This window comes from Rhinatrema bivittatum, chromosome 4, assembly GCF_901001135.1.
Source record: "Rhinatrema bivittatum chromosome 4, aRhiBiv1.1, whole genome shotgun sequence".
NCBI lineage: Eukaryota > Metazoa > Chordata > Amphibia > Gymnophiona > Rhinatrematidae > Rhinatrema > Rhinatrema bivittatum.
The window spans coordinates 34696397-34723717 of record NC_042618.1 but is presented as its reverse complement, the minus strand read 5'-3'; the positions used below and the strand labels follow the sequence as shown (position 1 = coordinate 34723717).

At 46.6% G+C, this 27321-nt stretch overlaps 1 protein-coding gene across 1 annotated transcript in view; it reads right to left on the bottom strand.

The window, feature by feature from the left end:
* Positions 1–21226, bottom strand: part of SLC25A47 (solute carrier family 25 member 47) — a 45261-nt gene extending 24035 nt beyond the window's left edge. Inside the window, exon 1 of the mRNA XM_029597940.1 lies at positions 21158–21226. The gene's annotated coding sequence lies outside the window, so the exon portion shown is untranslated. The remainder of the gene's footprint in view (positions 1–21157) is intronic.
* Positions 21227–27321: the final 6095 nt, after the last annotated feature.

Here is a 27321-nt window from a genome sequence, read left to right as displayed (position 1 = left end):
GTGCCATAAACCTGGTCCCTGGTCTACACCTCCGAAGGGGCGGGTTTACCCCTTGTCACTCCCAGAGATCCGAGCCATGTCTTATTACATCCAGGAGAATTTAGAAAGGGGCTTCATTCGGCCCTCTAATTCCCTGTTGCCAAGAAGGACGGGTCACTCCAACCCTGTATAGACTACCGTGGCCTCAACGTCATCACACGACGGGACAGATACCCTTTGCCTCTGATTCCTGAATTGCTAGACCAGCTGCAAGGAGCTAAGGTCTTTACCAAGCTGGACCTACGGGGAGCGTACAACCTGGTAAGGATACAACCTGGTGACGAATGGAAGACCGCGTTCAATACTAGAGACGGGCATTATGAGTATTTGGTCATGCCCTTCGGCTTATGCAACGACCCTGCAGTCTTTCAAAACCTTATGAACGAGGTGTTAAGGGAAATGTTGCATACCTCCATCATAGTGTACCTCGACGATGTACTGAGTTATTCTAAGGACCTGTCCACGCACCGTGTACATGTGCGACAAGTGCTACAGAGGCTTCGGGACAATCGTCTCTTCACCAAGATAGAGAAGTGTGAGTTCGAACAATAATCATTGCCCTTCCTCAGGTATATTGTCTCTTCCACGGGCTTCCACAAGGATCCAGATAAGGTAGCGGCCATCAAGGATTGACCACAACTAGTAGGGGTTAAGGTGCTACAATGCTTCCTTGGCTTCGCCAGTTTCTACCGCCAGTTCATACCCCACTATTCCCGAATGGTGGCTCCGCTCACCGCCCTTACCAGGAAGGGTGCCAATGCCAAGAACTGGTCCCCGGCGGCATTAAGTGCCTTCCAGAAGCTGAAGGAAGCTATTCTTCTAGATGTCTGTCTTCATCACCCAGATCCGCAGCGTCAGTTTGTCGTCAAGGTGGACGCATCCGACATGGCTGTAGGAGCGGTCCTAAGCCAAGTATTCAGTGGAGGTAAATCCTTGCCATGCTCCTACTTCTCCCAGAAGTTCTCCCCTGCCGAGAGGAACTACAGTATCAGGGACAAGGAGCTGTTGGCCATTAAGCTGGCCTTTGAAGAATGGCGCCAGTGGTTCGAAGGGGTCCAACATCCCGTAATTGTCTATACAGATCACCAGAACTTAGGGTTTCTGTGCCAAGTTCAATGCCTCAACCCCTGGCAAACTCGCTGGTCTGTATTTTTCAGCCGGTTCAACTTTCTCCTCTGCTACAGACCAGCATGTAAGAACGTTCGGGCGAATGCCCTCTCTCGCACTGCTGAAACCAAAGACACTCCCAAGCCACCTCAATACATCTTAGATCCGGCCAAAGTCCTTCTTGCAGCTTCAGAGGTGGTACCTCCAGGCAAGACGGTAGTGCCTGCTCGCCTGCGCAAGAAAGTATTATCATGGGCTCATGACTCTTTAACCGCAGGTCATCCCGGAATTGCCCCGACCTTGGAGCTGTTGACTGAATACTACTGGTGGCCTCAAGTAAAGAGAGATGTACTTCTGTATGTTAATTCTTGCCCTACCTGTGCTCGACAAAAAATCCTACCCAGCCATCCCTGGGGTCTCCTCCAACTGTTACCCATTCCCACTGAGCCATGGACTCATCTCTCCACGGATTTTATAGTGGACTTGCCCCCGTCAGAGGAGAAGACTGTGATATGGGTCACGGTTGACAGATTCTCGAAGATAGTTCACTTTGTGCCTCTTCCCAAATTACCGACTGTGCCAGAACTTGCGCAACTCTTTACTCAATATATTTTTCGCCTACACGGACTCCCTCCCCATGTCACCTTGGACTGAGGTTCACAGTTCACGGCCAAGTATTGGAGAGCGCTCTGCAAGAAGTTTGGGGTCCAGCTAGACTTCACCACGGCCTTCCATCCACAAGGCAACAGTCAAGTAGAACGCATGAACCGAACCCTGAAAGCGTTCCTTTGAGCCTTTGTAGAGGATCAACAAAATGACTGGGCGGCTCTACTGCCGTGGGCAGAATTTTCTTATAATTTCCATCGACATTCTGCCACCAATAGGTCTCCTTTCCACTTGGTCTATGGAAAATGACTCAGACCTCCTTTGCCCCTGACGGTCCAGTCTCCTGCAGCGCAACTCTCAGCTCGACAGCTACATGTCCTTTGGAAGACCACTCAGGAGAAATTGCGACAGACCGCTGCTACCTCAAAGAAATAGGCAGACAGACTGCGATGCCATGCTCCTATATTTCGCCCTGGAGATAAGGTGTGGTTGAGCACCAAGAACATTCGATTGCGGATTCCCTCCATGCATTTGGCTCTCTGGTATATCGGCCTGTTTTCTGTTGCAGAGTGAGTGGGTGCTGTCTCCTATCGTCTACGCCTTCCGTCCACATTAAAGATCCACAACGTCTTCCACGTGTCCTTACTCAAGCCTTTGATTCTGTCGGTCTTCCACGATAAACCTCCGAACCCCTCTAAACCAACAGCTGAACAAGACGTCATCTATCAGGTGAAGGAAGTCCTGGATGTTCGGTTCCTTCATACAAGATGGGAGTATCTTCTTTCCTGGGAAGGGTATGGTCCTGAGGAGAATACTTGGGAGCCAGCCTCCAACATCTTGGATAAAACCCTTCTTCGCCAGTTTCACTTGGTCCATCCTGCTAAATCCAGGCCCCCGGGAAGGGGGTGTAAGAGGGGAGGTAGTGTTACGATCTGGACCACAGAGGTCCGTAGCCGGCCCCCTCACTTAACCCAAGCCACTCCGGGGACCGCGATGCTCCACCCAGGACTCGCTAGGCCCTTCCCACGGCCTCTCTCTCCAAGACGCCACCGACGCTTGGCAGCTGACCCCGCCCCCCTAGGCGCGCATGCGCACAGGGGCTCTACAATTTAAAGGGACCAGCGTGGGAAAGGACAGCTCCACCTCCTGTAGTGACGTTAGACGCTGCCAGTATTTAAGCTTGCTTGGCAATCTTCTCCCAAAAAAGAAACCAAGAATACAACAATTCATCATAACTATAAGTCCATGAAATTAAGAATTATTGATAGAAAACTTTAGTAAACATCCAGGCTTTAATTAATTTTCTGAATTTAAGAAACTGCTTTCAGAGCGTGGTGGATCTTGGGGCTCAGAGTGCCACCTAGGCTCCGGGCCTGGTGTCATCATTATCGAAATGGCGCCAGCCAGCTTGTTTATATTTTTGCCCCTATCACATTATAAATAAAAACTTAGCAGTTATTCACTGTTTTGATGCAGAGGCAAAAGACCATTCAGCAGTGAATAACAACACCTGCTATTTAAAACTGGCACATAGGCAACCTTCCTTATTTATGAATGTCATTTTCCCTAACTTTTGTAGAGTACCCGCTCCCTCCTTCTGAACCACCCTATTGTGCCTGTGCATGTGTGTGCTGTGACATTGTTTCCTCTCTTTGCTGTGGGCAGTCCTCTGTTGCTTAAGATGGAAAGACACCTGCTGTTTATTTATTTATGCTTTTTATATACCGTCGTTCCAGACGTAGATCACAATGGTTTACAAATATATAGCATTGAATAAATTGTAAATATGTAATAATAAATTTCAATAGCATTAATATAGGTATGTGAATAATGGATATATGAATAATGGATTTAAAAGTTATAAAAGATAGTAATTACTGTAACAAAATACAGGAATAATAGATATAAAAGTTACAAATGTTAGTAATTGTTTATGTGTACCTTAAGGTCAGTTTCTCCAAATGGGTTTATCTTACATGTACGATGCCGTCCTTAGGTCTAAGTTCTGCATTTTTGGAGATTCCTGTGTCAGGTTTTAATCTACATTTATGTTGTTGTTGTTGTTGTTGTTGATGAAGAAACTGTAGAGTTTCCACTATGTTTGTGCATTTTCCATTTGCTTTTCTTTGCTGGTCCAACTTGTTGCTGGTTTTTCTTGTTGTTTTGGAAATTCTGTGGCCTCTTTCCCTAAATGGGCTGGTGAGGTTTTGCTCATGCCTCCTATTTTTCAAAGTCCTTGTTGAAGTTGGATGTTAGAAACTATTTGTAGCTGTTTATTCTTACACTTTATCACCTTTTGGGCATTTGGATCTGTTGATGCTATCAAGTATGCATGGAGGCTTTCTGTAGGAGCTCTCGTTATATATTTTTCTGAAGGGATTCCCATAGTCTCTTCCATAATTCACATGCATATCTCAGCCCAGTCTGGGGCTGGTAGAGAGGAATTCTAGGAGGAGCATTAGCTATGAGAAGAACAGTGCTCATTTATATGGTTTGGGAAAATAATTGTGCATAACAATAATCAGTTAGTGACCTCAAACAAATAAGCACAAAAAATTAACCCTGATTACAATGAAAAGAAAGAGTAAGTCTATTATAGATCATAGGAGTCCCTCTCCAGTCTCGATACAATAGAATTACAAAAAATAAAAAAACAAACACAAAAAAACAAACACAAGAAGAGAGGTGGCGGGCGGGTTTCGTGAGGACTGCAGTCCTAGGAGAACACCTGTTTCAGGTAAGCATCTCTGCTTTCTCCTAGGAGAAGCAGGATGATAGTCCTCACACATGGGTAAATCCCGAACAACAAGAAAGACCAATACGCACTCAAACGGGTGCCAGCAGACACAACAATACTGGTGCTGTTGGTAACAGAGGGAGACAACCTGAACCCGAACAATGGGCCATAGGTAGGAAGAGTTGGGTTCTACAGCTGAAAGAGATTCCAGAGGACAGACTGGCCGAAGCCGCTATCATGTCGGTCATCCCTGTCCAAACAGTAGTGGGCAGCGAAAGTGTGGCGAGAACTCCACATCGCAGCCTTGTAGATCTCAGCCATGGGGACTTCTCTCAAGTGGGCCACCGAAGCTACTATGGCTCTGACAGAGTGAGCCTTGATATGGCCCCCAAGCTGCAATCCCACTTGCGCATAGCAGAAGGAAATGCAATCCACCAGCCAGTGAGTTAGGGTTGCTTGGCAACCACAACTCCTAATCTATTCTTGTCAAAACAGATGAAGAGTTGCGTAGACTGCCTGTGGCCCACTGTTCACTCCAGATAGAAAGCCAAGGCCCTCTTGCAATCCAAGTTGTGCAGAGCCCATTCGCCCTGGTGCAAATGAGGCCTGGGAAAAAAGGTGAGTATGACGATGGACTGGTTAAGATGAAAATCCATCACCACCTTAGGCAGGAATTTAGGGTGCGTACGTGTATGGTTGGTACGTCACCAAAGCCTGAAGCTCACTGACCCTGCTTGCCAAAGTGACCGTGACCAAATCATGATCTTCCAGGTCAGGTAATTCAGGTCACAGGTGCACAGTGGCTCGAAAGGATCTGTCATGAGCTGAACCAAAACCACATTAAGGTCCCAGGACACAGCAGGAGGCCGCAGGGGAGGCTTCAACTGAAGCAGACCTTGCATAAAACACCCCACTATGGGTTGCACAGAGATGGGCGAACCATCCACACCCTAATGGTAGGCACCGATGGCACTCAGGTATACTTGGACGGAGTTGGTCTTCATACCAGTATCTGAAAGCTATAGTAGGTAATCAAGCAGTTTCGGTGTGGAGCAGGAGAACGGATCTAAGCTGTGATGCTCACACCGCACAGAAAACCTCCTGCACTTCAGGCCATAAGACTTCCTGTTGGAAGGCTTTCTGGAAGCCACCAGATCCTGAAATACATCATCCGACAGGACAAGGTGCTGCAGAATTAGCATCTCAACATACAGGCCATCAGGGATATTGCCCTGAAGTTGGAATGGCACAGCCTGCCCTGATCCTGTGAGATGAAGTCAGGGGAAGTCCCCAGACTGATCGGTTCTCAGAGAGATCCTGCAGGAGAGGGAACAGATCTGCCTCGGCCAATAAGAGGCTATGAGGATCATGGTCCCCCTGTCTTGCTGGAGCTTCAGAAGAGTCTTCATCACCAGCGGAAGCGGAGGATATGCAATCAGAAGGCCCTTGCCCCAATGGCGGGCAAAGGGTTTCGAGGCTGATTTGTCATCCCCCCTCTATAGGGAGCAGAATTGTTTCTCCTTGTTGTTGCAGGGGGAGGCGAAGAGATCCATGTCTGGGATTCCCCAGAGGTGGAAGATCCGTTCTGCTCCTTCCTGATTCAGGGACCACTTGTGGGGCTGGAAGGCTCAATTCAGTTGTCTGCCACCACATTTTACATCCCGGGAGGATACATGGCTCGTAGCAGTATGCCCTAGGACCGAGCCCATGACCAAATCTGTACCTCCCTGCTTGCTGATATACCACATCGCCACTTGTTGTTGGCCTAGATCAGGACCGCTTTGTTGGATAGATGATCCCTGAATGCCCAAAGTGCATAACGGATCGCTCGAAGTTCCAAGAAGTTGATCTGGCACTGAGCTTCCTGAAGAGACCACAGACCCTGCATGCAGAGTCCCTCCACATGGATGCCCCAACCTAGGGTGGATGCATCCGTGGTAAGAACTTGGGTAGGGGGAGACTGAAACAGTACCCCTGTTCCAAATTGGGCAGGCTTTCCCATCAAGACAAGGAAATCCGGGGAGCCAGAGTAACAAGGATGTGCATGTGGAGGTCATGGGTGGCCTGCTGCCGTTGGAACCGCAATGTCCATTGAGCTCTGCGCATTTGTAAGCGAGCCAGGGGAGTAACATGGACGGATGCAGCCATGTGACCAGGAATTGAAGCATGTAGCGGGCTGAGACTTGCCGGCTCCGGTGAACCACTCCTGCAAGGGACGCCAGTGCGAGCGCCTGATCGCAAGGAAGATAGGCTCTGGCCTGAGCCGTGTCTAGCTGGGCACTGATAAAGCTCAAGTGAGGCGACAGAATAAGATGGGACTTCGGGCAGGGGCGGTTCTACCATGAGGCAGGGTGAGGTGGCAGCTTCAGGTGGCAGAATTTTGGAGTGGCAAAAAGTGCTCCTCCAAAACACCTCTATTGCAGCCACGGCCTCACCCTGCCTCCAAAGTCAAACATCGGATCAGGCAGGGATAAACCAAACCCCTGCCCAATCCACTCAGTGGCAACCCCGAGCAGCAGGAGTTGCGTTTATCCCGACGACTTGAGAGAGGAGGAGGACGCAGGAACAGGTCCTCCTACTTGCGAGTGGTGCATGTTGTCAGCATTCCCTATCTTAAGGTCCAGCTTTAAAGTGTCTTGTTCTTCAGTTCCAGTGTCTTTGCTCTCCAATTCCTGTGGTCCCCTTATTGTCCGACACTCTTAATGGTTGTCTCTTCAGTTCTCCAGGTCTTCACTGTGCCTTGTCTCCTGTGCTACTAGTCCTTGCCTTCCTGTCCTGCCTCTCTGCCCTGCCTTCCCTACGGACGGATACCCAGTATTCACCTCTGCCTGAGTTCTCGACTTCCTTGTACAACTCAGCCACTAACCACTGCCTGACTTCTGGACATCCTAGAATGCCGCCTGTCTCTGACCCCGGCCTGCTTCCTGATTCACCTGTACTACCCAGCAACCTCCACAGATCTCCCAACCATCGGCAGAGGCCCCCACCTACAACCTATTAGGCTCCGGCACCCAAAGGCTCAACCCGAGGGAAATGCGGGCTGGTATAGCGGGATACGCGCGTGACCAGGCCTTGCGCACAGCAAGCGCATTTTAAAAACTGCTCAGCCACAAGCATATCCCCCGGTACCCGTGGAAGTGCCGGGCTCCTGGAAGGTTGCGGGACGGGGGGGCAGGGTCTAGGCGGGACGGGGGCCAATCGGGATAGCGGCCATTAGGACCTTTCCCGGAGAAGTGCACACCGGCAGCTGGCCGATGCGCAGAACTTACTTTATCTATTCAGATGAAGTAAGTTCCAAAATTAAAAAAAAATATAGGAAAAGGGGTTTTAGGGGTTGGGGAGGAGAGGGGAAAAGGGAGGCAGAGTAGGAAGGGGGATAGGAAAGTTCCCTCCCAGTTCTTAATTGGAGCGGACTGGGAGGGAACTGGTGTAGACCCGATCACATCGCCTCGCGTATTTTAAAAAAAATCCCCCCTTGCGCGCTCGAGACGCCACCTGCCCGCACATGCGCGCGGGAATCGTATTTTATAACATGCGGGTTTTAAACTGTACCCCTTAATTCTTGGTATTTATTTGTGCAGTGTCACAATTATTTTGCACATAACATATGCAAGGGTTTCTTTAGGAGGTGGTAGAGAAAGGGTTCACTTTCTTGCACTGGAGATAGATGCAGGTCATGAAACATACACACCAACTTTCGAAGCAGAAACGCGGGGCATTTTAAAAACCGAGTAGCTCTCACCACACAGTTTATAAAATACCAGCATTTATCTCCACACATCCAGCTCTACATGAAATGCCGTACCGCAAATAGTTTTAAAATGTGGGCTCCCTGAGCACCCCAGGGCCTTGCCCCCCTGTGAAGAATCTGCTAAACAGGGTTTGAGAAGAGTGGATGATTTGAAACTGTGACTTCTGTTGGAGGTAGAGTGACACAGGCAGGTAAATAATGTAGGTCAAAGATATGTTTGCAATGTGATGCATCTGATGGTTCCCATGGGCACACAAGTTAGAACGGACAGTTGAACTGGATGAACCCATATTCAACTTTCTCTCCAGGTCATGTTGTTTTTTTTAAATCTCTTTTAGAGGGCAATTTTCAAACAGCCCAGGTAAGATTAAAGTCCGCAAACTTAAGCCACATTTTCAAAGCGGATTTATGGGCATAAATAGGCTTTGTAAAAATCATAGACATCCCCAGTGCACACATTTGACGCATGTGCAGGAATTTATACCTGCTCCTTGAGCAGATGTAAGCTTGTGCACGCAGAGTTATGCACTCACTGTCAAAAACTGAACGTGTGCTCCAGCCCTGCCCTGGAATGGCTCTTGCGAGTGTGTGTAAAAGTCTGTATAGGATTGGGTTACACACTTACTGGCCCCCTGGTGGGTTTTTCCTTTCTGATTAGCATTTTTTCCTTTCGGATTAGCATTTCCCAGACTGTATACAAGTTTGAGAAGTATCAACTAATAACAAAGTAAAGGTGCGACACACAACACATCTGACGGCAAGTGGATGCAAATGTGCTTTGGGACTTTTTAGTGAAGCCTTTGAGCACACGGTGACAGCATGCTGAATCTGGCGCTTACGCTCTGTTTGCTCATCCAAGCCTGTTAATTCCTTTCTAGGTTAATCTGCCGAGACCAAAGTGCTTTGGCTTGAAACAGAACAGGACTAGGAGAGAGATGCTTAGTCAGGATGAGATCTGTAAATCCAAAGAGAAAAAAAAAAAATACAGAGGAAGTGAGCTTTCAAATAGTAAACCTGAAATCGCCAAGGACATCTATATTTTGTTATTGACCCTATGGGGATGGGAATTGCATATTTTGTTCAGCGTGAGTCCCATTGATGGAACAGAATTCATTGTCTAATTTCAGCAAGCAAAATGTGTTTCTAGAAAACATATTTTCTAGGTAGCAGCCCTGGGAACTGGGTCTTGATTTCCCTGTGTGTAGATTTTTTTTTTTCAGTCTTTGCCAGCAGTAGCTCTACTGGTCCTGTAAAAAAAGTACCACCATATGGAAATAATCCAGTATTTTTGAATGATTCCTACCCACAGGTGCCCAGTCATTTCCTCACTGCATTACGCCATGTTTTCCTTTCTTGTAATTCTGATTGTGACTTGAATATGAAAAAGCAATTTATCATTATTCATTCTGTGTACAGGAAATAAGTATTTCACGGTCTTCCCTAGGTGCAACCACTTGATAGCAGACAGTGATAGCTGTTTAGTGCCGAGAAACAGCTCAACTGTACATTTCATGAGCGATGTGTTGCTAGACGGAAGGGCACGGTTTTGATGTGCTTTACCTGGGCTGTATCGGAACAGAAACTGACACAGAACATAGACTGATGCAAAACCATAATATAGGATTAGCTTATGAGATCCAGTGCACCTTGAGGAGGACACTCGTGCAGGCATTTGTGCTCCCTTTTAGTTCTCTAAGCCAGCCAGGGATATGCGTAGAGGGCTTATGTAGGCTAAAACCTCAGCAACTCAAACTCTGTGTGAGTTTGCTCTCACTGGATTAGAAAACTCTATAGAGTTAACACTGCCTCATAGCAGAAATTATTGTGCTATACACGTTGTAATAGCACAATAATTCTTTTCTGGAAGGCTTTCATGGATCTAAATATGTGCACCCTGGAGGAGAGGAGGTGCAGGGGAGATAAGATACAGACCTTCAGATACCTGAAAGGTTTTAATGATGCACAAACTTTGAACCTTTTCCATTGAAACGCAAACCATAGAACTAGGGGTCATGAAATGAAATTCCAGGGAGGATGACTCAGAAGCAACACCAGGAAACATTTCTTCACGGAGAGGATGGTGGGTGCCTGGAGTGCCCTTCTGGAAGAGGTGGTAAGAACAAAAACAGTAAATGAATTCAAAGGGGCATGGGATAAACCCTGTGGATCCCTAAAGGCTAGAGGTAGAAATGAAGAAAAGGGTGCAGGGAGCAACAGTTATTACCCTTAACAGAAGGAATGGGGATTACTACCCTTCACTCATCCAGATGCTGCTGGTCCGATGCTGCCGCTCATGTCCTGCCTCTGGGCGCATGCGCACGGTGCATGCCAGACTATGTAGGCCCTGTGGCAGGCAACCTCTCTCACGGTGCTTCCCGATGACGTCCCCATGGCCCGGTATTTAAACCCTGGCTGTGCAACTCAGCATCACCTCAGCAAAGGTCTCCAGTCAGTTGTGCTTTGATACTGCTTCTGTCCTGCTTCCTGTTTCTTTTAAGCCTTGCTCCGCTCCAGGTCTTCAGCCTCGCTCCAGGCTTCAGCTTCAAATTCAGCCCTGCCTCCGTCTTAGCCCCTTGGATTCTGTGCCAAGACGTGCTTCACCTGCCGTCAGCACAAACCCTAGGCCCCAGCCCACGAGGTTGCGCTAATTGCACCACGGCACGAAGGGCTCGCGCTCACGTCGTTCGAAAAGCTTTCATGAGTTTGACACCACTGCCACATCATTCTCCACTTCAACGGTGAGGGGGAAAAAAAGAGGAAATCGATTCAGATGACAGTTAACATTGGGCTCTGACTTTTTTACAGTCCAGGGTACTGATACACAGACATTAAGGAAAAAGCACAGGACTGCGTCTACAGTCAAGTCCAAAAGCAAAGCACATTCTAGCAACATTGTCTGAATTATCAGGAAGGCTGCTCACCCTGCAAAAATGTTGCTAGCAGTACTTTTGTTATGGGCTTGACAGTTACTTGGTTTTGACTCTTAGCACGGAATGGCAGTTACTACCATAAGAAAACTGCTGGGCAGACTGGATGGACCATTTGATCTTTTTCTGCTGTCATTACTAGGTTACTAAGACTCTCCATAGTCAACACTCTACTGATCACATCACCAATTCAAAGATCAAGTATCACGCAATATTTTGTTACTGTGGCTTGACACTTTGATAAGAACAGGTACTTTCTGGAATTTGAAAAAAAACAACAAAAAGAATATTACACAGGTATTGCAAAACACCTTATCTGTGCATTTTGCAATATTTACAAACAAAGTGCGAAATCAAACAAGATGAAGCCAAGTTGGTGAGTTTCATCAATCCACTCTGTCATCGCAGACTGGACTGGGGAAACTCACTGACCTCTTTCCCTTGTCCTTACAGCTGCCCTCTCTATTCATCCCTAGCAATGCTCCAGATCTATCACTGTTTTGATTCCTCTTGGTAAGCGATTTCAGACATCCATTTCTCTCTCAAAGAAGTATTTCCTCATATTTCCTCAGATCCTTCCTCTTTCCAGCTTCATATCATCAATTGAGCACATCACCAATTCAAAGATCAAGTATCACGCATTATTTAGTGGCTGTGGCTTGACGCTTAGATAAGAACGGGTTCTTTCTGGAATTTGAAGAAAAATTGAAAGAATATTACACAGGTATTGCAAAACACATAAACCTGACCTTATCTATGCATTTTGCAATATTTACAAACAAAGTGCGAAATCAAACAAGATGAAGCCAGTGATGGTAGTAACATAATATGAAGACACTCAGGACTCGCCTCTCATCCTCACAACCCTTCTCTCACACATATAAATAACTCCATACAAACCGGTCAAAGGCCACAGCTGTAACACAATTAAGAACCTGAGCCAAACAACATAATCATTATATATAAATATGCAGAAAAAAAGCACGCCAAGCAACCCAGCCCTGGTAGGTCAACCGCCGCAGTCCAGCACATTATCACTACCCCCAGGTCACCTGACCTGTAGGCCACTTGACCACAGGCCCCCGCCACAGCCAGGAAGGAGCCAATCACCCGCAGGGCTGAACCCAGACCCTGACCCTACAGCACAATACAACCCAAAGAAACTTCAAATCATACAAAGTTTACATTCCTGCTCAGGTACTCCACCCGCGGTGACAAAATAGCATGAAGACTGAAAGAAACAACTACAGCAACCAACAATAGTATATCAACAACAACTGAATAAACAATAGAGTGAAGTGAGGGCAGGCAGGAGACGTTCAAACGGTCTGGAAGGGACCGCGCAGCGGACAACCAAGCTATATAAAGGAGGCAGGGAAGGAGCCAAATTCAAAGAGGGGTCCTCCTGTGCCGGGGCCAATCAGGATCGATATTGATTCATTGGCATGGAGACACACGAGGAGCTCCGGGAGGGGATTTTTTAAAAATAAATTTCGGAACTGTTAATTGGAAGAAGAATGAACAGAAGGGGGGGGGGGGGGGAGCGGGCAACCAGCTCACCTAAAGCTCACATTATATCTGACAGCCCAGGAAGAATCTGAGCTGCCTTCTTCCATAGTAGTTGCCATCAGATAAGGAGCTCATGGCGCACCCATTCGACCCCGGTTAACCAAATCCACTCGTCATCGCAGACTGGACTGGTGAAACTCACTGACCTCTTTCCCTTGTCCTTACTACTGCCCTCTCTATTCATCCCTAGCAATGCTCCAGATCTTTCACTGTTTTGATTCCTCTTGGTAAGCGATTTCAGACATCAGTTTCTCTCTCATATTTCCTCAGATCCTCCCTCTTTCCAGCTTCACATCATCATGACTCTTAGTGTTTTTTTTCTACCGGAAAGCCTGGCAGATATTTGAATGTTTCTAGCACATCCCTCACTTTCCCACTCTTCTTCCATAGACTACTGTTGGCTCTGGCCTTCCCATTACTGCTTTGCAGCCAAGCTGTCTCTATGCTTTCTCCAGGCTTTCTTGAATTTTGTCACTGTTCTTCACCACCTCCACTGGGAGGCCATTCCGTGCAACCACCACCCTTGCTTTGAAGAAATATTTTCTGATGTTACTCCTGAGTCCAGCCTCCCGAAATATCATGACCTCTTGCTCGAAAACTTCCTTTCCACTAAAAAGATTTGCTTCTTCTGTATTATTTATAGCTTTGAAGTATTTGAATGCCTCTATCATATCCTCCTTATACATTTCTAGGTCCTTGAGTGTCTGATTGGACTTTTGGGATACGTCTTTCACCATTTTGGTAGCTCTTTTGTTGGGTTTGTGGCATATTGTGGACTCTTGGTCGAAGAGGCGATGACTCCTCCCACGGGGAGGGGCCCCGTGGGGAACCACAATGATTGGCTAGACTCTAGTAAACAGACACTGAGGAAAGAAAGCTTTATTATACTGCTGTTGATGAGTTGAATCTTGCCCAAGGAACAGATAGTGCTGTAGTCCAGCGATATCTCACTAAGCTCAGTCTCTGTAGACGATAGTCTCACCCAGATGTAGCAAAGGTCCGGTAGTGTTCCGCAGCGCGGGATAGGCAGTGAACCTGGAGGATGGAATGAGAAGAGCTGGAGCGTAGAGATACTCACAGAGTAGCAGTGCTGATAACTTCCTTCAGTAGTTTGAATGAAGTGAGGAACCAGAGGTCCAAGGTGCAGGATACCCTGAGCAGAATAGGCCCTCAAGGAGCAAGTACCTAGGAGCACTGAGGGTTCCTGAAAGAAAGCAGACAGGACCCCCGAGGAGCAGGTGCCCTTAAGGTTAGGCAGATTAGCCCCGGAAGGCAAGTAGAAGCGAGAGGCCCCCAAGGAACGGGTACCTAGAGCTTCCGTAGGAGCGAGGTACCCCGAAGGGTAGTGAGGAATCCAAGAGAGCAGCTTAGAAGCAGTCAGAGTAGCAAAACCGTAGTCCTTGCTAACTCGCTGAATTGGAGCGGAGCTGAGGTTTAAATACCTGAAGGTACTGACGTCATGCGGTAGGGCCACCCCCGAGGTTCCCGCCATGACATATTCAAAAACGTAGGCAGCATGCGCGCGCATGCCCTAGGAGGCCTCAGGAAGAAGCATGGTGGACGGGGATGCCCATGCTGGCTTGGAGACGCCATGGGTTTCGGCAGACAGCAGCGGAGGCAGCCAGAATTTTCAAAGTGGACTTATGCACTTTCAGGCCGATACAGTAAAGTCCGCGGGAGAGCGGGCGTTTGCCCGCTCTCCCGGCGCGCGCACCAGTCACTCGCCGGTGTGCGCGATTCTGTATTTAAATTAGGCCCGGCGGTAAAAATGGGCAAAAGGAGGCGCTAGGGACACTAGCGCGTCCCTAGCACCTCCTTTTTGACAGGAGCGGCGGCTGTCAGCGGGTTTGACAGCCGACGCTCAATTTTGCCGGCGTCGGTTCTTGAGCCCGCTGACAGCCACTGGCTCGGAAACCGGACACCGGCAAAATTGAGCGTCCGGTTTTCGGCCTGACAGCCGTGGGCCGAATTCAAATTTATTTTTTTTTTAACTTTTTTTTACTCTTCGGGACCTCTGACTTAATATCGCCATGATATTATGTTGAAGGGTGCACAGAAAAGCAGTTTTTACTGCTTTTCTGTGCACTTTCCTGGTGCTGGAAAAAATTAGCGCCGACCTTTGGGTCGGCGCTAATTTCTGAAAGTAAAATGTGCCTGTTTGAGAGCTCTCCCACTGTGAAACCATGCATTCTGAGATCATGTAAGCCCTGCATCGTCCTTTTCATTAGTGGGTATCTCCACGAGTTTGATCGCTGCTGACATCAGACTGAGAGACCTTGGCTTAACTCCCCCTGGTTGTCAATTTTGCAGGGCATGACTGCATGTGCCTGGAGCCTTCCATCCCCAATGACGGGTTGAACAAAACTGGAAGAAATGCAGCCTGCCCTTTTCCTTGCATCTTCTCAGCATTCTGGGATGTACCTTCTTTGTACTTTAAGTACTTTCTCCTTTGTAAATGGATTCATGATCATTTCACAATCATTTTAACTCTGTATCCTACATCAAAAAGACTCTGATATACTTTTTACTAGTTTACTTTTTTTTACATTTATATATTTGAATTTCAAAATACAGAAAATAAAATACTGCACATATATGTAATATAGCTCATTTTGATTCACCTTCATGTATCCTACCTTCTCCCTTTTAACACCAGTCAAAATTAATTTGTTTAAAACTTCTACCTTCTGCGGGTCTCTTTCCTCACTAATGCCACTTTCTGCTTTAACTTTTAAATATGTTCCATTTTTTTTGTTTCCTCAGTCATTTATTTATTCATTCTTGTATTCCGTATTATTTAATGCAATTATTCAAAGCGGATTACAGTGAAATTTGACAAAAGAATACTGTATCTCTGAAGAGGGTTGTACCTTTTCCTTCTTCTGACTGTGCGATCCCCACCTCTGTGGAAGCCTCTGCTCATTTAATTGCTTTCCTATTCTCTTTTTATTTTTTCTTAGAGAACCAGATAGTTCTCTTTTTTTTTTTTTTTATTTCCTTGCTTTTCTGTTCAACACAGAGTTTTATTGCCTTCTCTCTGCTGCCTATAATTCCTCAACACACAAAAGTAGACGTATCCGCCAATTATTACTATGGTAATTTATGGGACTATCATATAAACCCCTTTTTGTTATCTTTTAGGGCCTTGCGTTATGCTCTATAAGAGGGGCACACTTTTAATCATAGGTCCAATTTCTGAATATTTTTTTAAGCTGGCTTTTTTAAACTCAATGTCTTAAAAAAAAACTCTGACCTTTACACCACCAACATGATTTCCGGACTGTCATCCAGGCCACCCTCTCTTCTAAGTTTGACTACTGCAATTCCCTCTTGCTTGGGCTTCCCTACTCTACTGTAAAACCTTTACAAATGTTCCAAAATGCTGTAGCCAGGGTTATCACAAACACAAGAAAAAGTGCCCATATCATTCCAAAACTCAAAGACCTCCACTGGCTCCCTATCCCCTCTCGTATCCTATTCAAAACACTCACTATCATCCATAACTCCGTCTACAGCCACAACTCCACTTGGCTTGATGAACCTTTCTGCCTCACACTTTCCAAGCGGCCCTCTAGGACTGATAAAGCAGGAACTCTTCAAGTACCCTCCCTCAAAAAGGCCCACCTATCCTGCACGCGGGAGCGTGCTATTTCCATTGCTGGCCCCAAGCACTGGAACTCTCTCCCCTCTACTCTCCGGCTTGAGCCCTGCTCCAACAAATTAAAAAAAAAACCTAAAGACATGGCTATTTAGACAGGCATACCCTGACTAGTCCCTCACCACCCCGCCTCTACACCGTCTCTGCACCCTGTGCCCACCCCTTCCCCTCTCTCTGTCCTCCTGGGCACCCTCCTCCTCACCCATATGAATCACTGTACTTAACCTTCTCATCAATTTTGTACATTTGTAATTAGTTTTGGTGCTATGTTAATGTTACTACTATTAGATGCATCCTTTACTCCTCTCTGTTGTCCTGTTTTTCCTCCTGCCTTTGCTGTCACTCGTTTACCCCTTCCGTTAGACTGTTTTTTGTATTTTCCTCTCTTTTAAGTTACAATGTAAACCGGTATGATGTTGTACACTAATGTCGGTATATAAAAGTTCTAAATTAAATAAATAAATAAACACTTTTTTTTTTTTCCCCAAACATTTTTGCAAGAAATTATAGACGTTAAAAAAGTGCACTACTACCCCGTTTTTTTTTTAAGTTACTTCAGGCCCAAATAATAATTCCTCAGCATCCCTTAGAGACTTATTTCCTGTTAGGGCTCCCTCATCTTGAAGTTGGCTCTCTTGAAGTACAGCAGCATTGTCCTAGTATGGTTCAGTTCTAGCCTGGATGCAATAAGGAGGCACAGTGTACACAGTCATCCCTACACCCTAAATTGTCATATCAAAGTTACTGCCTCCATGTGTCAGTACCAGATCTATTAATGATTTCCTATGAATGGGCCCTTCAGATCTAGTCGCCTGTCCAGGGAATCTAGGACCTAGCTGAAGGGAAGCTCATGAACTTCAGTGCACATCTGGGAGATTTAAAAGCCTCTACAAGTAGCACTTCCCCTTTGTGTATCATCCTCTGGACGTCTCACATCTTGGCAGAATCCATCTCTTTTCCCTACGCTGTATGTCTGTATATTACTCTGAAATAGACAGACTGGAAAAGAGAAAATTAAAAACGAGAGAGTGAAAATAAGAGAGGGAAGTGTGAAAGGCACAAGAAAAATGAGAGAGATGATACTAAAAGGTAGATAAGTGGGGCTTTGTTTTCAAATGATTTCTGATATTGTCACAAAACTGAAAGACACTCAACAAAGGAAGGCCTTTGATTTAAAGATTTAAAGGATTTGATTTAAAAATATATATATATGTAATGAGGAGGAAAAGAGTAAACAAATTTTTAAAAGGCATGGGATCCCTAAAGGCTAGAGCATGAAATTGGTGGATGGGGGTATCTGCATGGAGTGCCAGTTACTACCCCTAACAGAAGGCATGAAGATTACTACCCTTAACCAATTAGCTTACATGATTTTGACACAATTGCAACATCGCTCTCCACTTCAATAGCGGGGGTAAAAGAGGAATTGGATTCAGATGACAGCCAACACTGGGCCTTGACTTTTACGGTCTTGGGTAGTGATACGCAGACATTAGGGGAAAAGCTCAGGACTGCTTCTACGGCCAAGTACAAAAGCAAAGCCCGTTCAAGCAGCAGCACTGTCTGAATTATCAAGACTACTCACCCCATAAAAATGTTGCTAGCAGTAATTTTGTTATGAGTTTGGCAGTTTTATGGGCTTGGCAGTTGCTTAGTTTTGATTGTAAATATTATTACTCTTAACATAAGGCCTGGGGGTAACCTGATGGGGCGGCAGTTACTGCCACACGAATCTTGCTGGGCAGACTGGATAGACCATTTTGTCTTTTTCTGCCGTCATTGTTACTGAGTCCTTGATATAAAAGAGTTCGACCACCCCAATCAGCTGTATTGCAGCCCATGTTCTCATGCCACCTGGTGGAGTTTATAATGTAATTGCATTAGAATTTCAAACTGTAGAGTAGCTCGTCCCAGCAGTGATCAACAGCCTTAGCTGATTTGTCAGCAATTTCAGTGGAGCCATGCTCGCCTGGTTATCAGTTTTACCACCAGCTGTAGGCCCTTTTCCGTACTGTGATTTATTTATTTATTTAAAAACTTTTCTATACCGTCACTAAGTTATATACCATCGCAACGGTTTACAAATAGGCACATAGACTAAGGTATGTAATGTAGTGATGCGAAAGATAATCCACTCAAGCGAAAGAAAAACGTAGCACAATAAAAAGACTGAAGCGTGACAAGTCACTATGGATACAGCCTTAATTTGTGATTTTAAAATCTGTAATCAGAACGTCTCCAGCGTTTGTGAAAATGTACGCCGCAGAGAAGAGAGCAGCAGGTGGCTCCATGCCGCAGAAGAACCAGAGGACTGTGTCCTCCGGGCCGTGAAGCAAGATGGCGACGGCAGCAGCTCCTGAGCTGCGAAGATGGTCTGGTTGGCAGTGTCCTGCCGCAGGAAAGTCTGGGGATGCGGCCTCTGGGCCGCGGAACAAGATGGTGTCGGTGGCTCCTGCCAAACTGGAACACCAGCACAAGGAGCAAGGTGAGAGGCCTCCCGTGGCTCCAGCCGCGGGAGGGTTCGCAACACATGTGCAAATCATTCACAATTTTGCGGTACCTGGCTGATTGCTCTGATAACACTTCTAAGCCTTGGAATGATCTGAAGACATTACTCTTCAGTTGTTTTGAAAAAAACAGTAGCTTGACTTTGAAAGCTTTAACACTAGAATACAATTCGTGCACAAACACGTTCTTGCCCTGTAGGTTCAAATTAAGATAATTTAAATGTGCCATGATATCCACACCAAAGACAAAGTCACATATCCAGTTTGGATCCTTTAATTCTGAGAAGTATTTTTCTTTCCCCTTCATTTCCAAGAAGCGTATGATTTCATTTCGAAGTTCTCACACATGCTGCAACACTTTTCCTAAGCTTAGCCAGCACACATCGCTATAAAAAAGCAAATCCTGGTGTTCAGTATCTGTGTCTTCAAGAAGGGAGATCAACTGATGATGATTGAGTCCCTTCAACCTAATGTGGTTCACTATTTGCACTTCTGTTTGACCAACATGATCCATGGCCAGGACATTCTTGCATAATACAGAGTAGAAAAATGTGTTGTTCTGTTGGGTCCTCTTCTATCACTTTGTCCTCTATTCTTTTGAGAAGTCCAACCTTTTTACCAGTTAAATTTGCCGGTCTGTGGTAACATTTCCCATTTTACTCCAAGGGAGCTTCAAATATTGAAGACAGAGACCACCTCAAACAAATCCTCTTGTTGTACCTGTTATCAATTCCAATTACAGAGGTTCTTCTGTGATTTCAATTTTGCTATTAATTCCTCTGACAAAAATCAAGAAACATGTCGTGTCCTTGATGTCAGTGCTGTCATCAAGAGCCAATGAAAAGTATGTGAAGGACTGGGCTTTCCTATTCAACTCAGAGGCCCAAATCTTCATGGACTACTTCAACATGGCGAGTAATCATTTTTCTTGACAAACTAAGGCTCTCAAATTTTGTTTCAGATCTAGGAAAGAGTAGACCAGCAACATCAACCATGCATGCTTTCAAAACCTTTCCTTCTGAAAAGGGCTTATTTTCTCTTGCAGCCTTAAATGCCAAAACACAACTGGCCTTTGGAGTTGCTTCTTGAAGTATGGATTGTCGAACACAAATGTTTTGCTGATCTTTTAATTTAGAAGGAAATTTCTCCAGCTTTCACCACCTTTTCGTCAGTCGTTAAGTTGTGCCCATAATTGGGACTCTTTGTAGTGAAATGGCGATTCAAATTGTACTCTTTCAGATCAGGCAGATGTGCTTTGAGTACATACTTGTAAAAAAATATTTTGCTTTCCATTCAGAATTGAAAACCCAACATTCACTTTCTTTTTTTTTTTTTTTTTTTTGGAGCACTCTTTTTCATTTTATTTTCAAATGGATGGCTCTTTTGAGAAGATCTGCTTTTAATTTAGAGGTTGATATTCAGATACAGTCCGGATAGCAAAGTTAGATGGATAAACTTGGCTAATTTTAGAGGTATATTCAAAAGTGCAGTCTCACAGTGGAATATACCTTGCTATCTTAAAGTTAGCCGGCTAATTTTAGGATAGCTCTTTGGCCTGACCAGACTTAACCGGCTATGTTAACCAGCTAACTCTGACAGTTAACATAGCCAGCTAGTTCAACTCTTCCCAATTACGCCCCGGAACGCCCCTAAGTTAACCGGCTATCTTATTAGCTGGCCAGAATTTAGCCGGATAAGTGCTCAATTATTCGTTTAGCTGGCTAACTTCTGAGTTGGCTGGCTAAATGGTTTTGAATATGGACCTCTAAATCTTTTTCCTGAAACAAACAGAGCCAGAATAAAAATGAGGCCTTGCAATACTGAGCAGAAATGAGGCTGCCAGGGCTTTTCTTGTTGTTAAATGTAAAATGAGCATTGCAGTGGCTCAGTTTTTTAATGTATGCTGCCCCTGGGCTTCATAAAGGAATGTTTCCTTCAAATACATGCAGTCTCGTCTTTGTCTCTCTTACAACACATCTTATCCCCAGGGTACATACTAAAAAAAGAAAACTCAGGCTTTCCAGTGCTTGTTAAAGAGAGAAAGAAAAGCCCAAAGCCACCTCAGGTTTTTTTTTTCCAATTGATATAGCTTTGCAATAAAATAAACTACAATATAACGCCACACCTGGCTACAACAACTCAGGAGCACATTGTTCCTAATAATATGATGGACTCATGCTGTGCTTTTTCAGTATTCTGTTGTAAGCTGCTGCTATAATTTGAAAAATAAAAAGGAAATTTGTAATTCAAACTTACTTTTATGCTCTTCTTTGTAGCAGCAGTTGCTCTGCTCTGGTGGTACAGCAGGTTTCAGCCTTTACAGCGCTAAAAACAAAATTCACAGCTATGAATGAGTGTAAATGTGTGTGCAAGTGAATGCACGTGTGTGTGTGTGTGTGTGTATGTGTGCAAGTGAATGCACGTGTGTGTATGTGTGCAAGTGAATGCACGTGTGTGTGTGTGTGTGTGTGTGTATGTGTGCAAGTGAATGCACATGTGTGTGTGTGTGTGTATGTGTGCAAGTGAATGCACGTGTGTGTGTGTGTGTGTGTATGTGTGCAAGTGAATGCACGTGTGTGTGTGTGTGCACAAGTGACTGGATGTGAATGAAAGGATGTTTCTGGGAATGTGTGTATGCGAGCAGTAGGAAGCAGCCAGGGAGGTTGATAGTGTCTGTGTCTGAATGTGTAAGTGTGTGTGTGCCTGGAGTGCCTCTCACATCTGCAGCACCAGTATCACCTTCCCATTCTGCTGAATGTCCACTTCCCTTTCACTGCTTCTCTTGTGCCCCCCTCTCCAATTTTCCCTCCTGTCCCACAGGGCTGTCCACTACATTTCTATAAATGTAGTTGCCTGGCCTTGGGCCCCCCACCAGTCTAAACTGGAGAGAAGCTTAGTGTTCTGCTCGGGGGTGGACCCTTGTCCTGGGGCAGGGATGGAGTGGCTCCTGAAAGGAAACAGGAGGTAACTGCCCCCAGGGGGCGGAGCACTGGAGGACACAGAGGCTAGGAAGAGCTTCACCACTGGAAGCCCGAGGGCCCCCCGGGAGAAGCCCGTAGGGACCAGGGCCGCTTGGACTTAGGTGGGCTTCGCAGGGTGTCCTGGGAGTATGGAAGTCCAGTGTGCCCACGGACACAAAAGGAGCGCGGTCGGGTTTGAGCTGTAACAGGGAGAACCAGAACAGAGTTGGTGATGACAAGGCGAGGAACAGAGCCAGAATCTGGAGACGAGGTCAAGCAGGTGAAAGGTCAATGTCCAAAGGTCAGTCCGAGGAGTGGTCAACGAGGCAAGGGTCAGATACTGGAGGTCAGACGAAGTCAGAGGCAAACAGAGGTCTTGAGGCAGGCGGCAGGCAGGCGAGCGGGTCTGGAGCAGGCTGAGGTCTTGAGGCAGGCGGCAGACAAACAGGCAAGTCAGGAACTAGCTAAGGTCGTAGACAGGCGGCAGGCAGGTAGGTCAGGAACTAGCAGAGGTCGTAGACAGGCGGCAGGCAGGTAGGCAGGTCAGGAGCAAGGCGAGGTCAGTACCAGAAAGTCAGTCCGAGGGTACTACCTGGGAAGACAGACAGACGAACACAGGAACAGGCAGGACTCAGGAACGAGGATGCAGGAACAAGTCAGAAACGGAACTGGAACAGAAGGATCCTGGAACGAGACTAGGAATAAGCAGGAACAAGTGCAGAGACAATCTAGCATACAAGCCGACTCAATTGCCAAGGCAAGGAAGTAGAGACAGGAACTTCCTTATATTGTTAGATCAATCAGGGCATGCTGCGGAACCAAGACCCGCCCTTGTCCCTACAAGTGTCCGGGTGGTCCGTGCGCATGTGCGTAGGGACGTGGCTAGCATGGCAGGAGATGCCGAACCTCGGCGTGAGACCTGGTGCGCAGAGGAAGGCCCGGCGACTGCCGCCGCGGGACGCCGGGGCCTAGCTGGGCTAGCAACTACCGCAAAGGAGGTTGTCCCAGGACCCGCTGATGAACTATGCAGGTGAGCGGTCCCGTGTGTGGGACGGCTGTGGGCGGGGTGCGTAACAGTACCCCCCCTTCTAGGCCTCCCCCTATGCAGCTGTGATTTCTCAGGGGGCATTCTATGGAAGGTCTTCAGAAGATCCTTATTGAGGATGTTTTGGGATGGTTCCCACAAATTCTCCTTGGCCCCAAAGCCCTCCCAGGCTAAGAGATATTCCTACTTGCCTCGGTGTCGCTGGACGTAGAGGACCTCTCTTACCTGGAGAGACGTGTCTGGTTCTGCAGAGACACGCAGAGCAGGAGGGTCTTTTCGAGAAGGCCAGGAGAGAACCAATAGCTTCAACAGGGACACGTGAAACGTGTTGTGGATACTCAATGAACGAGGTAACTGGAGTTGATATGAAACAGCTCCCACTCTTCTGATTACCGGAAATGATCCTATGTATTTGGGAGCCAGACGATGAGAAGATAGCCTTAGGCGAATCTGTCGAGCACTCAATCATACTTTATGGCCTGGACGAAAGAGTGGAGCAGGTCGTCTATGAAGATCAGAGGTGTGTTTGGCGGGTTCCGCAGCTTGCGACAGTCGCTCCTTTACTCGGGTCCACACATGGTTTGAGCCATGGATTGAGCCGCTGGAGATGGAACCGTCAAAGGTACAGGAAGAGGCAGTCGGGGCTGCCGTCCGAAGACTACTGCAAACGGAGGTGTGTCGGTAGCTGCTGCAACATGAGTGTTGAGCGACAGCTCGGCCCAGGGAAGAAGCTCCGACCAATTGTCTTGCTGATCATTAACGTAGGAACGTAGAAATGTCTTCAAGGTCCGATTGGTCCTCTCGGCCTGCCCATTAGTCTCAGGATTTATTTATTTATTTTTAGATTTTTATATACCGGTGTTCCTATATGAAATAAAGATCACATCGGTTTACATTGAAACAGAACATGAAAATTGCCAAAAGGCATTACATAGAACAAGGTTATGAAACTTGGAACAATGTACATAAGTTCAAAATTTAATGATAACGTTGTAACATTGATGACCAAAAGATAAAGGAGAAAAAAGGATGGTAGGCCAATGTATAATTCAGGGTAATATTGAACTTTTGGCACAAGGAATGCCAATACTTGGCGGCAAACTGTGGTCCCTGGTCGGATACAATCTCCTTGGGCAGTCCATGAAGACGAAAGATATTCTTCAGAAAAAGTCTGGCAAGTTCCGGAGCTGAAGGAAGACCCGGCAGAGGGATAAATTGTCCCATTTTCGAGAAGCAGTCAATGATGACCCATATCATTGTGTTATTCTGGGAAGCAGGCAGATCCGTGTTAAAATATGTAGAAATACTGGACCACGGCTCAGTAGGAGCTGGGAGAGGCTGAAGCAAGCCCCAAGGCTTCCCCGTAGGTGGTTTTTGCTGAGCACAAGTGGGACATGAGTCCACATAGTTTTGGGAGTCTTGTATCATAGTAGGCCACCAATAATGCCTTCTCAGCATCTCCAAGTTCCGAGCACGACCAGGGTGGCCTGCCAGTTTGGAATCGTGAGCCTACCTTAAAACATGCTCCCGTAACCGGCGAGGAACAACGGTCTTCCCAACTGGGACTGTGGTAGTTGCAGCCAGGGAAATACAAGCAGGGTCAATAATGAAGTTGGGGACCTCTGGAATGTCCTCTGGTTCAAAGGACCTGGAAAGCACATCAGCGTGCAAGTTCTTAGAACCAGGACGGAAACAAAGGTTGAAGTTAAACCTCTCGAAGAATAAAGCCCACCGGGCCTGACAGGGATTCAGAAGTTGAGCTTCTTTGAGATGTTCGAGGTTCTTGTCATCCGTGAAGATGGTAAACTTATGTTGCGCCCCCTCCAACCAGGGGCGCCACTACTGAAGCGCCAATTTGACCGCAAGAAGTTCGCAGTCACCGACGGTGTAACTTTGCTCCATGGGAGAAAACTTATGAGAGTAAAATGAGCAGGGTACTAGCTTGCCGGTAGGAGAATGTTTGTTTGTTTGTTTATTTATTTATTTATTTATAACTTTTCTATACCGAAGTTCAAATAACAGAGTTAATTATCACTCCGGTTTACATTGCAACCATAAAAACAGTGACAAAGTTGTCTTACATAGAACAGGGGGAGAGAAAAACTTGGATACAGCTTAAGCATGGGGAGTAACGTGTCCTAAACTGGTAAGAACTGATAAGAGTTGGCTTTTTGGGGTAAACAAGGTAAACAAGAATGTTGACTCAGGACAGCACCAGCACCGACCGCTGAGGCTTCAACCTCCACAATAAATGGACATCAGGGATCAGGGTGGAAGAGACAGGGACTGAAACTGAAGGCCTCTTTATTTCTCTGAAAGGCAGCAATTGCTTTCGGCGTCCAAACCCGGGTGTTGGCCCCCTTCCTAGTCATAGGAGTGAGTGGGGCAACTATCAAAGAGTAGTTCACAATGAAGCTCCGGTAATAATTCGTGAATCCTAGGAAGCGTTGTAATGCCCGGAGGCCTATTGGCTGAGGCCAGTCGCGGATTCCCTGAAGCTTCTCTGGGTCCATCAAGAATCCACGATCAGAGATGATGTATCCCAAGAAGGGTAAGCGGTTCCTCTCAAACAAGCATTTTTCTAGCTTCGTATATAGATGATTCTCCCTCAGACGTTGGAGAACAATGTGGATGTGTTCACGATGTGACTCTATATCCTTAGAAAAAATCAGGATGTCATCGAGGTAGACGACTACAAAATTGTACAGGAGATCTCGGAAGATTTCATTCATGAGGCACTGAAAGACGGCTGGGGTGTTACATAGCCCAAAAGGCATTACCACGTATTCGTAGTGGCCGTCTCTGGTATTAAACACCATCTTCCAGATATCATCAGGTTGAATGCGTACCAAATTGTACGCACCTCTCAGATCTAGGTTGGAGAAGATTCGTGCCCCTTCAAGGCGATCAAACAATTCGCTGATAAGGGGTAACGGGCAGTGATCCTTATGGGTTATCGCGTTGAGACCCCTGTAATCAATACAGGGACGGAGTCCACCATCCTTTTTCTTCACAAAGAAGAACTCCGCTCCTGTGGGGGAATCAGATGGACGAATGAAGCCCTTTTCAAGATTCTCTTTAATATATTCTGACATGGCCTGGGTCTCAGGCTGAGACAACGGGTAGGTTCTGCCTTTGGGGAGGTGTGGTACCCGGCAGGAGTTCAATAGGACAGTTGAACTTGCGTAATGGGAGTAAGGTATCCGCTTTCTGCTTAGAGAATACATCACTGAAGTCAGAGTACTGCGGAGGCAAACCTGGAAGTGTAACCAATTTCAAGACAGGTATCACGGGGGATACTGGATGCAGACAAGTCTTGTGGCATTTGGGACCCCACTGCACCAATTGCAGGGACTGCCAATCGAACTGCGGTTCGTGGGCCTGGAGCCAGGGAAGCCCCAGGATCACCAGATGGGTAGAGCGTTTTAGGACCTAGAAGGATGTTTCTTCCTGATGAAGAGTACCCACAGTGAGATGGATTGCCACTGTCTGGTGAGTAAAGAGAGCTGGAAGATGGTCCCCCTGGATGGAAGCGATACGAAGACGCACCTCGAGGGGTTGGAGAGGTATTTTCGGAAGTTTGACAATGTCGTCCGTAATGAAGCTACCGCTCGCTCTGGTATCGATGAGATCAGTGGTCACGAAGGTGTGGGTCTTAATGCCCAAGGTTACAGGAAGAGTTGAGGGCCAGAAACAGTCGCGCCCAAGCTCAGGACCCCCGCCGGGCTTAGGCGTTGCAGTTTCTCAGATGGACGAGGCAACACTGCAGACGATGTCCAGAAGTGTCACTGTAAAGGCAAAGCCCCTCCTTTCTCCGACGGAGATTTTTGGTTGGGTATAATCGCCCGCGATTCACCTCCATGGGTTCCACGGTGAGGAAGGTGGTAACACCGGAGTCTTCACTGGAGAGTGGGATGCACTTGTGGAGGGAAGGCTCTGGCATGGGCCTCTCCCTTATGGGCATGGAGCCTTTACTTCTAGGTGTCTTTGCCGGAGGCGATAATCAATCCTACTGGCAAGAGAGATCAGGTCCTCTAGAAACGTGGGAGTCTCACGGACAGCGAGCTCGTCCTTTAGAGCACTAGAGAGTCCATCTAGGAAGATGGCTTGCAGACAATCTTCTTGCCACCCAAGTTCTGTGGCCAAGGTCCGAAACTCCACTGTATATTTGGAGAGTTCCTTGACCTTTGACGGAGGTGGAGTAAACTATGACTGGCAACAGCCATTCAACCTGGGTCTCCAGTCTGCTTGAGCAGAGTAATGAAGTCCGATAACTTGGAAAGAATGGGGTCAGAACGTTCCCATAAGGGAGAGGCCAATGCCAGAGCCTTCCCTTCCAACCGGGACAGAATGAAGGTGACTTTGGTAATGTCCTTCAAAAACAATGAGGGTTGCAGTGCGAACTGCATAAGGCA